General features: G+C 52.1%; 1 protein-coding gene across 3 annotated transcripts in view; it reads right to left on the reverse strand.

Moving 5' to 3' along the window:
• The window catches only part of GRID1 (glutamate ionotropic receptor delta type subunit 1), a 639650-nt gene that overhangs the window by 247696 nt on the left and 376390 nt on the right, over positions 1 to 15564 (reverse strand). The gene's annotated exons all lie outside the window — the stretch shown is intronic.

Raw genomic sequence — 15564 nt, forward strand, 5'->3', positions numbered from 1 at the left:
GCAGCCCTCGCCCTGACCGCCCAGCCCAGGGCCTCCCTCCTGTCCACACAGGTCCCCGGAAACCCGCAGGCCTGGGCGGGGGCGCGGGAGGCCGGCGCGACCACAGGGCCTCCGGGAAGCCTGGAGACACCCCCCAGAGATGCGCACAGGATGCGGCGCTGGGACGCGTGCTCAGGGCTGGAAAGCCCGAAGCCTAAACCGCATGGACGCTAACATGAGGACGCTAACAGCGGGTTAACAGGGCTGCGCGCGAAGCCCTCCTCACAGATTCCAGGAGCCGAGGAGCCACTGGGGAGGAGGCAGAGCAGCGTCAAGCTAACCAGGCAAATAAAGGGCAGCCCTTCCTTCCACGGGGGCGAAGGGAGTGGAGCTGGCCTTCAGCTCCAGTCTGGCCTTCGGCAAGTGGGGGGCCCGGAACCTGCAGTCGGGCTTCTCTGCTGGGGCCGTGGGCCGTGCAGCAGGACAGCCGTCAAAGCAATGCGGCGGCAGGTGGGAGCGTCCTGACAACTGTAGGACCCCGCCTAGACCCCGTGGGAGGCGGGGACCACATCCCGGTGAACCCCAGCGGCCCCTGTAGTGGCGCAGTGCCTCCACGCTGCACCAGGTCGAGCCGCTGCCGCGAGCCCTGCGAGGCCTTGCCAAGCCATCAGTGACCGACTTCCCAGCTCTCGTGGTCCGTCAGTAGGTTGGCCGACGTAGAACGTGAGAAGATCTGAGAAGGTGGAAACTGCCAACGGCTCTTGCTGACTCCTGCTTGAGCCCCTTTTTCTATAGGGGACCCAAAGAGCTGGCCATGGCATGCAGCCCGTGGAGAGGGCTGGGATGGTGGACACAGCTGGCCAGCGGTGAGGGCATCACTTGTGAGGCAGAGCTAGGTGTCTACACTTGACCCGACGCCCGCACACCACCTCCTCGAGAAAGCAAGTACAGTGTCAGAGCTAGACACCTGCTAAGGAGGTGGGAGGCACGTGTCTTCCGCCATCTGAGGAAGGGAGTATGCCCCCTTGTCCATGAGGAGCAGCCCCTGTCTGAACGTCAGGCCTGTAACAGTTTTCCCACGGCCAGCTGCAACAACAGAGCTGGAACAGGAGTGACCCAGGACACTAACATGCCATCCTGCAGGTCCTCCTGGGGGAGGGCGCATTGGGCTCCTGTCCTGGCTACTCAGCCACTCTGAGTCCACAGCTCCCCTAGAGAAGTGGGTGCAGCCCCGAGCCCAGCTCCTGACTCCCACAGCGCTAGACAGCAAGCAGCGCCTACTGCTGACGGGGAGTATATGCAGGGTGGCCGGCCGGGCAGGGCTGGAGAGGCCCCGGCCGCATGCAGGCAGAGATCGGCTCTGATACCCAAACACCTAAAAGGAGGCCGGGAAGACAGCGGCTCCACGGGGCTGCAGGACGCGCCTCCCGCCGGGTCCCCTGCCTCTGTGTTCCCCACCACTCACACAGCACCAACACTGAGCCATCCCCTTGGATCGAGCACCCCACTGCATACTTGAACCTCCCCCACTTCACCACACACCCCCCCCTTGGTTCACACAGCCCACCGAGCCAGGCAGCGTTCTCATCCCCATCACATGGATGGGGAGCCAAGACCTAGATCCGACCCTGTAGCTCACACAGGTCGCTCAGCCAGGACTTGGCAGGGGCTGGATTTGAACTCAGGTCTGTCTGTCTCCAAAGCCTGAGTTCCTTCCCTCGGTCACGCTGCTGCTCAAAAGGCCTACACAGCTGTCAGAGCAAGCGTGCGAGCCTTCGGGCCTGCACCCAGCCCCGGCCCCGGACAATGGGGACACAATGATCTCTTTTTTTCTCACAACTGAGAAAAACGTTACGAGCAGCAGCGCCTTCCATCTCCAGGTTAACTTGTTCTCACCAGCCCGAGACCATTATTCCACTGGCGTTGCTTAAGTATGAGCCTGTTTTACTCTATCTGGGCCTAAAGGAATAATAAATGGAATGGGGAAAAAAAAAAAAAAGAAGAAAAAAAAAACCTCCACATGGAAGCCTTCCAGCAGCATCGCTGAGGATTTATTTCACAAAGTGCAAGTGCCACCGATTATTTATGTATGTGTTAATTGTTGGCCACTTCTCTAGCACCCCCCCAACACTGGGAGCCCGAGATAATGAACACTTGTCGACAATTAGCATCTTTTTAAAGCCCTAACTCGTAACATTTCAGAACATTCCTTCCATGGAGCGCAGACCCTGGCATTTTCCCAAGGATGGAGAGCCCGCTAACTTCAAAGACCCGCTGCTGCCTTTTGCAACAGTGTGCTGCTTAGGAGCCATGCTCTCTGTGCAACGTCACCCCCTGGAGCTCCCCCATCTGCAAAGAAGGGGAGCAGCTGGCTACAAGACTACAGACGACCCAGCAGCCTGTTTACAAGGAAATCGGCAAAGCAACCACCGCGAGGCCCAAGTTCACAAGCTACAGTCCAGAACCACGAGCCTCCACGGAACCCTTCCTGGCCATGCTGGGCTTCCCAGAGGCCCAGCTCCTCGAGCAAGGGGCCTGAGATTCCGGACCAGATATGTCTCCTGTTCACCTCAGCCTCGTCTCTAGAACTTCCTGGAGCCTTGCTCTCGACGGCAAACTGCCTCCATGCTCTCCCCAAGTCCACGGCTCCTCCTGCCGGCCCTGCCCTAGGTCCTAGGTCCCACCAGGGAATCCTGAACCGGATGTGGGTTCCCTTTCCAGTTTCTTCTCCTAGGAAACAGCCCCTCTCGACCCAGCATGAGTCACGTGTTCCCACCTCACCTGCCATTGTGCTGGAGCATCCTTGAAGCCAAGGGCCCTTGGAGGGAGCAGGAGCCTCAGTGACCTGGGCACAGGCAGGGGCTGCTTGGCATGCAAGTGATGGCGGGAGGCTTGGTTGCTGGCGGACACTGGAGACAAGGCAGTCATGTCCAGCCACACAGGGCCGTGGGGGAAAGTGTGGGAGAACTAGGCCCATGTGGAGTCCAAACACTCCTCTGGGGGATGCTCAGAGGGCTGCTGCTGTGGGAAATGGGAGCCTGCTGTTGGGGATTCAGGGAAGACACTGGATGGAAAGGCTGCAGGTAAGGGCTGCTTGCAGACTGGGTGCAGCCGCTCACCCCTTCTGAATAGCTCCCTTACCCAGGCCCTGAGCGAAGCATCTACACAGGAGGCCCCAGCGAGTCCTCACGCCACACCACGCCACGCCACGCCACGCCACTGAAAGTGGCTTCCGAGCTGAGCAGACGGATGGGGAAGCTTGCCCAAAGTGTCACCGAGGCCCCTTCCAGGGCGTCGCGCCAACCTGAAGACAAACTCAATCTGGTCACTTCGTGGGGATGTTTCATAGGAAAGCAAGAGCCAGGCTGGAAGGCAATGCAGATGGTGATGAGGCCTGGCCAGCCTGCCTGGGAAGCCCCGGGGACTTCGGGTTGGGGTCCTGGATTCTGCAGTTTCCTGCCAGCGCCAACCCCCCACCACCAACCCTCTAAACTCTTGGATCGGGGTTCCTTAAGGGCTACGGCCTTGTGTCGATAACAGGCAGCTCCTTCTCAACATAGCCCCTGGCAGACGATGAACTTTGAAAGACGCATCTGGAATCAACGAACGACAGACTCACACTACTGCCCACTTCCCTGATGCTGAGAATGACGACGGCCAAGGACACAGGCCGGAAGCCCCCAAAGAGTCAAAAGGGGTCCTGACATTCGGGTACTCTTCCCTTTGCGTGGTCCTGCCTTAACGGAAACCCGCGCATCCGGGCCCCGTGTCCTTGTTCTGCGCGGTTTGGATGTGCACTTGATTTCTGGTTAACACTGTTCCGTGCAAAGTGCTGCCTGTGATTGAAAATAGTACCGTTTTCCTACACATCTGAGAGAAGGTGAAATGAAACAAAGTGAACTTGAAAGGTGGATAAATGCAAGACATCGTGACCTTTGGGAGCTGATGGAAACATGATCAAGTTTTAGAGCTTTGCTGTGGGGATATAATTGCATCTTCATTTGTGCTGAGTGCTGGAGCTCCATATATAACCTGCTTAGGACACAGTGAGTTCTGGACGAGTCTGGTCAATCAGTGGCATTTTAAAAGATATTACTGTAACATTGGAGAGAGGGTATTCATCCTCGGGTGGTTTGTTTTTTGTTTTTTTGTTTTTGTTTTAGCACCAGCGTTGATCTCAGAAAACCTATTACGTTGCTATTGAAAAAAAAAAGAAATAAAGAAAGCATCGTTGGCTAAACACATGTAAAAGCTTGATAGGGCTGAGTGGTCCTAGTCAATCAGCAGACCCCCCGGCCCTGGTCCCCACTGTTTACCAAGTGGGAGACAGGTGGCTCCCCGGCCTCGTGGTCCACGCACAGGGCGGGCACCCCAGCTCACGGCCTCCAGGGACGGAGACTCACCACAGACCAGCTGTGGGTCCTTCAGAAGAACGAGAGGCAGGTCCCAGGGCTGTGCTGCAGGTGCAACTTCGTGTAATAAAAAGTGAGAACACGCTACATGCGGATGATTTATGAGGAGGCGTTAATATCAGCAGAAAAATGAAATGGGGTCCGCTCCCCATGCGCCGCGGGTCGGGAGCCCCGGGGAAAGCGCAGCCGGGAGCTGGCGGCCAGCAGCAGCCGGTGGATGCTCGGGTTCCATCAGAGGGCCCCGATGCCCCCGACTGCCCTGCCACCTGGAGCCCCGGACGCCAGGGGGCCTCCCCGGGAGTCAGGGGCACTCCCGCACAGTCCTACCGAGGACCCCGACGTTCAGCAGAACCAGGCACTTCTGAGCGTATTTCCGCCCTGGGTCGGCGAGAACAGCCGGCGGCCTGTGCAGCGGGCCCAGGACAGTCCTGGATGCGGCCCCACGGGCCCAGGGACGCAGCTCTCGGCAGCAGGTGGCGGCTGAGCCGCTTCTCCACAGCCTGCTCCTCAGCTCCAGCTTCCAGCCGTTTTCAGATATAAGCAAAGCAAAGTCTAAAACTGATTAAAAAGGTTTTCTCCTCCCTCCCACGAGTATTTACACGTTCGTGCCAGAGCCTGAGGAGGCGCTGCCTGCATCCGCAGGACTGGCCCCGGGGACCCGGAGCATCAGGGCTACAGAGAGAAGGGAGGGGCTGGGGACCATCTGGGGCAGAAAACCCCTCCCAGGGCCGCTGGGTCACATCCAGTCCCCCAGGCCTGCCCCCCTGTGTGGCCGTTGGCCCCGGAGACCGGACCCCCGCACACACCCACCGGGAGAGCATCTACACTGCCCGGGCTGCTCAATTAAAGCATCAGCGTTCAAGGTTAATACCGTGACCCCTTCCAATCCTGCCAGGCGAGCCGCTTCTGCACACGGATCTAATTCCTTTGCTCAACCTAAATTGTTTTTAAAAGATGGAAGCGTTTGAATTCTTTTTAAGGCAATAAAGTTGAAAGTAGCAATTCTTTACCAAGCTGATAAGAGCTGCTGGGTGTAATTTGTATTCTTTTTTATGAGCCTGACTTTTCGGAGAATGGAATAGAAAGAAAAATATCTCCTTTTCAGTTCTGGAGACAAGAGCTGCTTCTTCCTCAGGGTGCTGGGGAGGGGTTCTCTGGCTCGGGAATTGTCAGGAAACAAGTCCCTGATTTGTGACGTGGGAAAGCCAGGGAAGTGCCCTGCACCAGCAGAGGGGCCTCAAGCTCCCCTCGACACTCTCCTCTCGCCCCACTGACAGTGATTCAGAGAGGCCAGGGATGGGACCAGGAGGTCCTGGGGAGTAAGGAGGGGAGGATATTGCAGATTCAGTGAAAAGAGAGAAGGGGGACCTATGTTCTTTAGAATCCATAATGTAAGCTGCCCTACAACCTTTCAAACAGCTTCTCTCCAAGTACAAAACTTCTGTGCAATTGGGTCCCAGGCCCAGGCATGGCCAAGACCTTGGTTTTTGCCCAAAGTCCTCTAGGCCAAATACACATATGCTTCGTCTGTGGGCTGTGGCTGTCCCGCCGCATCCTCCACTCTGGTGACCAGCACGTGGTGCTCAGAAAGGCCCTACCCATGCAACGACCCTGCTTGAGGAGGGCGCTCTGAGTGCAGGGCTCCTCGGCTGAGTATCTGGAGTAGAAAGAGCAGGGGAAAACCCACCATAGCTGTGCCCTATGCTTACTTGCCTTCGAGCTGTAGGTCTGAAGCATCACACTGGTTTCCTCTAATTGGATGATCTTGGTGACAGACATGAAGATAGGAGGCAACCCTACCTGACCCCCAGGACAACGTTAAACCTTAAACTCCCCAAATTCTCCCATCCACGTGCACGTGCACATGCATAGACACATAAACACACACACAAAGTCCACTTCATACACCTTTGTAGGCAAAGTGGGGCACAGATAAAAAGAAATAGCAATGAATCAACAAACACAAAATGCCCAGGATGGGCAACGTCGCATCTCTCTCAAGTCCCACCTCAGATTCACACTGGTCTTTCTTGCTTTCATGACCAGACTTTCCACGTGGCCTCCGAGGTGCTTATTCCAAAAATATCGATTCTCTATCTATATTGGCATTATTTCTTGCAACAAATCCTGAAAGGCGACCATCTCTGATCCCTTTTAAAAGAAGAGGAAAGCAAACTAGGAAATGACAAAACAGCCAGCTCTTTGGGTTCACAGACAGGAATAGCATCGTCTCTGCCTAGACTGGAGGACCCAGAAGTACAGCCCCATAATGAGAGCAGGAGACAACCTGTCAGCCTACCTGCAGTAGCTATCGGGCCCACCAGACCCCAAGAATGGGGAGACTCGTGATGGTTTCGGGCCCCTTCTTTGTGGTCATTCGCTATAGACTTGATGCTTCTCGACTCTGTGCTCCCTAAGACCAGGTTGGGTATAGCCCAGGGGGAAGGCCAAGTGCCAACTGGTGCTGGTCTGGGCTCAGGGGAAGGACTACTGGCACAAGGCAAGAGGCCTCAGGCTAGAAAGGGACTAGCCACATAGGCTTCCTGAGGAACTTGCCTGACCTAGAGAAACAGTAAGGCATGCGGGAGGCCCAAAGGAGGAAAAAATAAAAAAGACTTCTTGGATTCATCCACTTTGGGAAATCATGGAATTAAAAAGTCAAAGAAGCAGGTATCAACCTCGAGAAAATCCATGAACAAGTGTGAGAGAGACAAGAGCAGGATCCACCCACCCACTGAACAACCATGTACATGGGTTCCTCCTAGGTGCCGGGTGCTATGAGCAATCTGGACAAGGACGTAAGGAAGTCTTGGGCCCTGTCCTTGAGTGAATCCAGCGTACTTAGAGAGACAGTCCGATACAGAGAGAAAATGCTCCTGGATAAAAGGAGAAGGTGCAGTGATGGGAGAATGTTCAGTGAACGAGGAGCCAGGTACCAAGTCCGTCCTGCAGAGGGGACGTCCCCATGTTGGGAGTGGGCAGTAGTGGGGGCGGTCAGGAATTCCAGGCCAAGGGGACGGCATGTGGAAGCCTGGAGGTGAGAAAGGGCATTAGGTTAGGGCGTGACGGTCGAGTCACATCTTCACACCTTGTGAAGAAAGATTTGATCCTAAAGTCATTAGATGAGGCGAAAATCAATTATAATCAAAATTAGCCATGAAGACTCCTTAGCTCATGGATAAAGTGTAGTGCAGAAAATATAATCTGTGTAAAGAATCCTGGATCCACTCCTCTGACCTTCATTAATCAATGTGTCTCTATGGCCCTCAATTAGAGCTTCATTTTCATCCCCGCGTGTATTGACTAAACCATCACCCACTTGCCTGGCCCCGGAAACCCACGATCCCTATCCTGTCCTGCCAGATGGCTGCTCCATCCAGTTAGTCAGACCACACCATTTTGGAATCTCTTCCTGCCTTGCAAGTAAAGATGGGAGGTTTATGGTCAGCCTCGCATTCTAGGGAGGTCAGGCTGGCCGTGCGGAGAAGCTCTTGAGACCATGCACACATTCCTTCTAGCAGGTTCTCTACGGTGTCAAGCTTTACAGTGCCCATTGCCTATTGAGGAGGCCACTGTGGCATTGCCTACGTGCCTATTGACTGGAGTTAAATCTGCACAGGAAGCATCCCTACTATTGGTCATTCTGTGGCTCAAAATCAAAGGCAGGAGAATCAGTAGCATGAGGAATGAGCTGTGACCCAAAATATTGCCAGGTCCCAAACAGGCAGGACTTACGCAGCCAAGCCAGGCTTTTATCTTGTAAATCCGGAGCCCCCAGGTTGAGTACAAGGGAATAGAAGAGGCTGAGGGGTTGCTAAGAGTTCTCCTATTTAAGAAAAAACAAAAATCTATGCTCAGAAACTTTGAGATGAACTGCACCCTGCAGAACCATAAAGGACACTAACAGAAATGTGGCTGGAACGTGACGGGCTACACTGCGGCCCCTCCAGATTCCTATGTTGAAGTCCTAATCCCCAGTACCTCCGAATGTAACTGTATTTGCTGATAAGGTATTTAAAGTGATGATTGAGTTGAAATGAGGCCATCAGGATGGGCCTAATCCAGTATGACTGGTGTCCTTATAAGAAGAGTACGAGGGACTCCTGGGGGGCTCAGTGGTTGAGCGTCTGCCTTCGGCTCGGGGCGTGATCCTGGGTCCTGGGATAGAGTCCCACATTGGGGTCTCTGCAGGGAGCCTGCTTCTCCTCCTCCTCTGCCTGTGCCTCTGCCTCTCTCTCTCTCTCTCTCTCTCTCTCTCTCATGATTAAATAAATAAAATGTTTTAAAAAAAAAAAGAAGAAGAGTACAAGACACCAGGGATACGTGCTCATAGAGAAGAGGCCACGTGAGGTCACAATGAGATGACAGCCATCTACAAAGCAGGAAGAGAGGCCTCAAAAGAAACCACCCCTGCTGACACCTTGATCTTGGACCTCGGGCCCCCAGAACCACGAGACGATTCATTTCTGTGGTCTAGGCCGCCCAGGCCGTGGTGCTTTGTTCCGGCAGTCCCAGCAACCTAATGCAGGAGATGCTAAAAGTCCTGCAAAACACAAGCTCCTAACTGTGGTCAGGAGGTTTGAGATATGACACACTGATATCCCCACCTCGGGGAACCGCGGGGCACGCTATCAGACAAGTCCTCATCTCACAGAAAAGCATCGACCTTGGCTGAACCCCGTGTTTATCAAGACCACCTCGCCCAGAGTGTGAAGTTTCTTTGTTCAAGGGACACGCAGACATGTCACGAGATCTCAAGACTGCAACAGAACAGCGCGGGGGGGGAGGGGGTACATGGTGGTCTAGGCGTCCTCGGGAGAGGATGGATTGTGGGGGGGCCGCCGCTGGAGGAAAGTGCCCCAGCACGAGGAGCGCGGGGGCCAGCTGGCAGCGGGCCCGGAGTGGGGCCCCAGGCTGGAGAGGAGGGGATGCAGTGCAAGTGTTGCGAAGGCAGCGCGGGCCGGATGTGGCCGTCCCCGGGCACTGGGCGAAGGGGGAAGGACAGGAGGAGATCCGATGTGATGCGGGGCGCAGCCACAGCAGAGCAGAGGTGGACGGGCCCAGCCTCGGGACAGCGGGAGCCAGGGCGGCGGCCCCGAGGGCGTGGGAGACGGAGCCACGGCTGTGAGCCCCGGGCGGGCAAGAGCCTCTCCCGGGCAGCAGCGCAACAGCGGCGCCAGCTTGGCCTAGAGGCGCCCCCGGCCTCCCGCCACCATGGGACGTGGCCCTTCCGACGGCGGCCGCTTGGGCGCTGCAGCCAAGCCGCCACCTCCCGGGGCTGCAGCGCACGGCGGCTGCCCCGCTGCCCGGAACACGGTTGGTAAATTAGGAGTTACACACTCACACTCACACTCACACACTCCCCTGCCTTCCGCCGTACCCGGGACTGACCCACAGGGCTCTAAACCTCGAGGAAGGCTCCACAGCATCCTTGAGAATTCTGTGCTGTTGGAATCTGTCTGCTTCTCTATCCCAACGGTTCACACCAGCCTGGGGTTTCTTCCTGCCTTGTGACGTCATGCTCTTCCTCTTGGATTTATTAAGGGGGGGGCGGTTATCAGGCCGGCCTCCTGGTGATCAGGCAAGGGAGACCTGTACGTGGAGGAGACCTGGGTGCTAGTCCGTGCTTCTCCTCTACCTCAGGTAACTCCTCTGGGCCTCATCTTCTTCATCTGAAAGGTCTGAGAGAAAGGCAAGAGCGATGTGTGGTTCTCAGCATATGCTACGGTTCCATGGGCAGGTCCCCAGTGGTTCGGGCCATCCCATATGCAAGGAATGGGGGTCTTGGCCACATGTGGGGTCTTCGCCATCCAATATCAGAACACCCTTGATTTGTGGAGACGCCCACTGTATGTGTCTCGGCCAGAGGTGAGGGGCTGCAGAGGGAGAAGGTCCCTCTCCCCAGGCGACACAGGTCACCACAGACCTAAGCTTAGCTCCATGGACTCCCTCGAACCGTGAGAAAGTGACCCAAAGATCTAATTGAAAAGTTAATCCCAGCAATGAGGGTAGCGTTGTGAGTCCAATGACGGTGGCCTGTCTAGACTGTGCTTAGAAGTGACCTTGATCACATCCCCACCATCTGGCTTCCCAGAGGTTTTCAGCCCTGACTCCCCGTCCTTCTGCCCATCTTTGCGAGCTGCCCAATATCATTCGAATACGTTCCTTCCATGTCCTATTAACTCTGTTTTAAAACTTTTTGCAGCTGCTTATTTACAAGCAATAAGGAAAAATAATATTTATTTTTAAAATCTGAATATCAAACACTAGTAAGACCAATGTGCTAAACAAGAACATGGTTTTTTAAGGGAGCATAAATGGAGCAATTTCAAAGCACACTTTGACAACAACGAACCATAGTTCATAAACCTGTTATTCTATATACAAAATTATATCTTAAAACCAAGTGGGGGATCCCTGGGTGGCGCAGCGGTTTAGCGCCTGCCTTTGGCCCAGGGCGCGATCCTTGAGACCCGGGATCGAATCCCACATTGGGCTCCCGGTGCATGGAGCCTGCTTCTCCCTCTGCCTATGTCTCTGCCTCTCTCTCTCTCTCTCTGTCTCTGTGACCATCATAAATAAATAAAAATTTTTTTTAAAATGTTTAAAAAAAAATAAGTGGTACTAAAAGCCCCCCTGTTGACAGGTGGCAGTCCCTGGCCCTACTCCTGCTCTAGTCCCGCCCTCCAGAGGCAAACCCTCCTAACCGCTTTAGCTATTTCTTTGGGATTCAGTTCGGTGTTTCTCAATCTTACGTTCACACTGCTGCACTTGGTCGCTCAGTTTTGGACGTTAGCATCGTCCATTATCCTCCGGCTACGGGAATGAGGACTTAACTTCTTACACAACCCTTCAGCCTTTCATTTCCTGTCCCAATATTCCCCATCGACTTGTATCACGGTTTTTAAATAAAATCAAAAGCGTTGACTCCATTCGGACCATGAGATACCATTCCCTACTGAGCCAAGTAGTGGACTATGATGGTTACTTCCTTGCTCATACAACTTCTGCTTCTTTGGGGCCAATGGCCTCAATTTGTAGTTATTTACACAAGTGCTATAGTATACATGCCTAAATGCTCAACCGTGTAAAATAATCTTTCATCCCTTGACACCTCAGTGACAGCCTGTCAGAGCCCTGTCTCCCCTGCTCCCACGCGGACCCTTGGTCTTGGGTTGGATGACCAGCAACCATCCTGACACCTCCCTTTCTGCTCTACTGCTTGCAATCTTTGTACCTCTTATTGCTTACTATTCTTTTGGCTTTTATTTTATTTTTCTGAAGCCCATCTTAGAGTATTTTCCTAAGAAAAGGTCCATGAGGTGTAAATTTGTTAGTCTTTGCCTATATGAAATTTTTTTTTAAACTTTGCTACCACAGGGGCACCTGGGTGGCCCGTGAGTTAAGTGCCTGTCTGCAGCTCAGGTCATGACCTCGGGGTCCTGGGATAGAGTCCACGGAGCAGGCAGCCTGCTTCTCCCTCTCTCTGCTTTGTGCTCTTTCTCTCTTAAATAAATAAATAAAATCTTTTTAAAAAAAAATTTTGCTGCCATATGGATTGTTTTACTTAATACCTTAGGCTATGGCAATCTGAGTTCTTCCACAGAAAGTGTCTCTCCAGTATCTTCTAGCAACCAGTGTCCCTCTGCAGCATCCTAATGCCATTCCGATTCCTCTCGCTCCTGTTCCTTGAATACCACCGCTCTTCGTCCTTCTCCTGCTCTTCTCTCTGTCTTCCCATCTCTCCCTGATGCTCTGAGTCTTACCATTGCAGTGCTTTGATATGGGTGTTCTTTTCATTTATTTTGGTGAGAGCTAAATGGTTGGTAGGGCTGTGTAGCCTGGAGACACAGGTCCTTTAGCTCTAAGACTTAATTCTTGTTTTTTTGTTATTGTTGTTTTGTTTTGTTTTGTTTTGTTTGCTTTCTCCATTGTTTTCAGTTCTCTCTCCAGAATTTCTCTCAGAAGAATATTGAACTTCCTGGATGAAGCCACTCACTCCTGTCAATTCTTCTCTCTCATTTTATACTACGTTACTCTGGGTTTTACTTTCCTCAATTTTGTCTAAAACTTCCACTGGATTTTTACAATTGTAGTTGTCACATTTTTTTTTTTAATCTTCAGCTGCTATTTTGTGTTCTCTGTTCTTTTTCATAGCATCCTGTTCATGTCTTAAGGATGTAACTTTTTAAAAATCTTTTTAAGATAATCAGTGACAGGATTTTGATGTGCTGTTCCCTAAACTAACTTTGTCCTGGATTCCTTTTTTATGTTTGTTTTGTATTTTTTTGTTCCTATAAGTTCCTCAAATGCATAATGATCTTGAGTTGTCTTTTTATATTTTTCTTTGTTTTGTTTTTTTTCTGCTGTTAAGTGAGAGAAGGGGGCGGGGCAGAGGGAGATAGATTGAATCCAAGCAGGCTCCATGCCCATCGTGATCTCACAACCCTGAGATCATGACCTGAGCTGAAATTAAGAGTCAGAAGCTCAACCAACTGAGCCACCCAGGCATTCAAAATGTCCCTGACAGGCATGGGTGTGGCCTGTGGGTGCATGGCAGGATTGGTGGGCTTCCTTGCCTTTGCATCGCAAGGCCCACCCCTCTCCTCTACAGTCTCAGCTCTTGGAGGTCTTTTCTCCAGAGTTGTTCAGATTCTCCAGAAAAGATTCTTTTACTATTCTGTGAATGGTATGCTCCCGCTGCTGGCATTCTGGGAGCACGGCAGGCGAAAGAAGTACAAGTCCCACTACCCACCATGCAAATGCAAATCTTTGTCAAATTTCCCCGTTTCTGCTACCCACCCCATCCCCACTTTCTGGGGTCTCCGGGTGCGAGGCTCTCAGAGCAGAGAGAACCAGCTCATTTCCCTGCATCTCTATCATCAGGCACTGAAGGTATTATATCCTTAATCTGTTGAACCAGGTCCCCTTCTTCCACGTACTTTCTACTTTTCTAAAAACTAGCTCCAAGCTCTCCCCCACTGCTGTCTCTTCTCATGTACTCTTTGATCTTGCTGGTTTCTAACATTTAACTTTACTGTTATTTTAGAATCATGTAGGGGAAAGTAGGCAATAGTATGGGCAACCAATCAGAATTGGCTCACCAATCAGAAACCCATAAGTCAGAAGTTGATCAGAGGACAGTAAATTCCCTTTTTGCTCAAGCTAGCTAGAGTAAGTGCTTGTAGGCAACTGAGAACACTGACTGGTACAGAAGGCTGCAGGAGGACCCAGTAGGGATGAGTATGTCCATTGCCAGGGCTGAGTATGAAGGGCAACTCCTAGCAAAACTAGAAACAAAGGGAACATTGTTTTCCTGCACCAACCCTGAAAAGCTAGCAGAGAACCCAAAATCTAAAACTTCTCATAAGAATGCATTTTCGTAAGCTTTGGGGCGCTGAGGCTGCCTGCCCAGACTTTGGGGTGAGAGAGGGACAGCTGCCTTCTCTACTCTAATCTACAGCCCCTGGAGGCTTTTTGGGACGGTGTGTTCTTTGGGAGAACATACAACCAAACAGGTACGATTTCACAGAGAATTCTTGATCAAGCCCACAGTCCATTTTAGGCTTAGGTTCTGTTTATCACTGCTCGAGGGGAAGGATGTCAGATTCTTATCTGACAACTTCATTCCACCGCCCATTTAAATAAACAGCCAACCCAAGGTAAGGTGAGGGAAAGATCCGTCAGTAACCTCAGGACTGACATTATATCAATGGATGTGCATGAGGTCTGGGGATTTATAATAGCCTGTTCAAAGAAATAGTTCAAACACACTGGCTCACTTTGATCAACACATCCCTCTAGAAGGATGAATGATTTAAAAATCTACAGAATACAGGGATCTGGGCTCCTTTAACATAAATCTAGGGTGAGGGTTTCCTAGGCATCCTGTCCTTGGTGAGGGTGAGCCTGCGGGCAACAAGGGAAGCCAAACACCATGTCTCATTCCCCAGTCAGTCCAGGTTCTATCAGGAGGAGGGAGATGAGGGACAGATGAGGCGTGCTGTTTGTGGACAGGCGAGCTGTCCGGACAGCCTCCGACAGGGAAGGGAGAGCAGGCTAGAGGAGTAGGAAAGGCTTCATGGATGGGCTGGGCTGGGAGGGTGAGGACGTTTAGAGAGACCTGAAGGGAAAAGGACGTCATTAAAATCCTGCGTAGGAAGAACAAGGATGAGCAAAACCGTGAAGGCAGGAAAGTAAAACATCCCCCTGCTCTCAATATAACAAGTATAGAGACAAATTGCTCCGAATCCTAAGTGCCTACAGTATGCCCCAAAATAGTGGCTGGAAATGCCCCTAGTGGCCGGGATGGAAAACACCAAAAAACCCACAGTAGGGATGGCCGCTCACCTAGAGCACGCTCAACCAAAATGGCGGCTCAGAGCCAGCTCTGGGCCACTCCTCGGCGAGTCTAGATGCTCATGTGTGGCCCCCAGCACCATGCGTATTCGGGAGCATGTGTGTGTCCCTGCAGGCCTCAGATTTCTCTGCAAACCCGAAACTCATGGCTTCTTCTTTGACTCTAGTGCACAACTACCATATTTACATGAACAACATCATGTTTTTTCTCAACAAAACCACTTCACAAATCCCTTTCTGTACAACTATGATAAAAAGTATTTAAATTTTTTTCCTAATCCTTCTTAGCAAATAAAATACCTTGTGCCTTTTTAGAACGGAAAATGCAGTTAGTATGAACAGGGCAGTGAACAGCTTCTCCTGGCCTGGATGAACATTGGCAGATGGGAAGCCAGGAGGATCAGCTGGGGTCGCTGGCCAGGCTGGGGCCCAAGTGCCAGGCAGTCTACCTACTGCAGGAAGGCCTTGTGGGAGGGGGCTTGCAGGGAGTCCTATACCTCCAGGCTCAGGTTGGCGGGCACAACTGAGCCCTAAGGACCTTGGGACCGTTGGGATAAATCCACTTGGGAACTTGGAGTCCTCCCGAGTTTTCCTGTTTGTTTGTTTGTTTGTTTGTTTGTTTTATTTTTGCTTTTTAAAAAATTTTAATATATCAAAAGGCCTGCTTTAGTGACATGCTAGTCCCATCAGAAAATAATCCCAATAACCCCTTGTCAGTAACTATGCAAGCTGACCAGCCAACTCTTTATTTCTAAACCTCTGTGTTTAGAAATATGTGTGTCTTTTAAACCAAAGCCACGGGGCTCAGGTGACT

The sequence above is a fragment of the Canis lupus genome, chromosome 4 (genome assembly GCF_003254725.2).
Source record: "Canis lupus dingo isolate Sandy chromosome 4, ASM325472v2, whole genome shotgun sequence".
Classification (NCBI taxonomy): domain Eukaryota; kingdom Metazoa; phylum Chordata; class Mammalia; order Carnivora; family Canidae; genus Canis; species Canis lupus.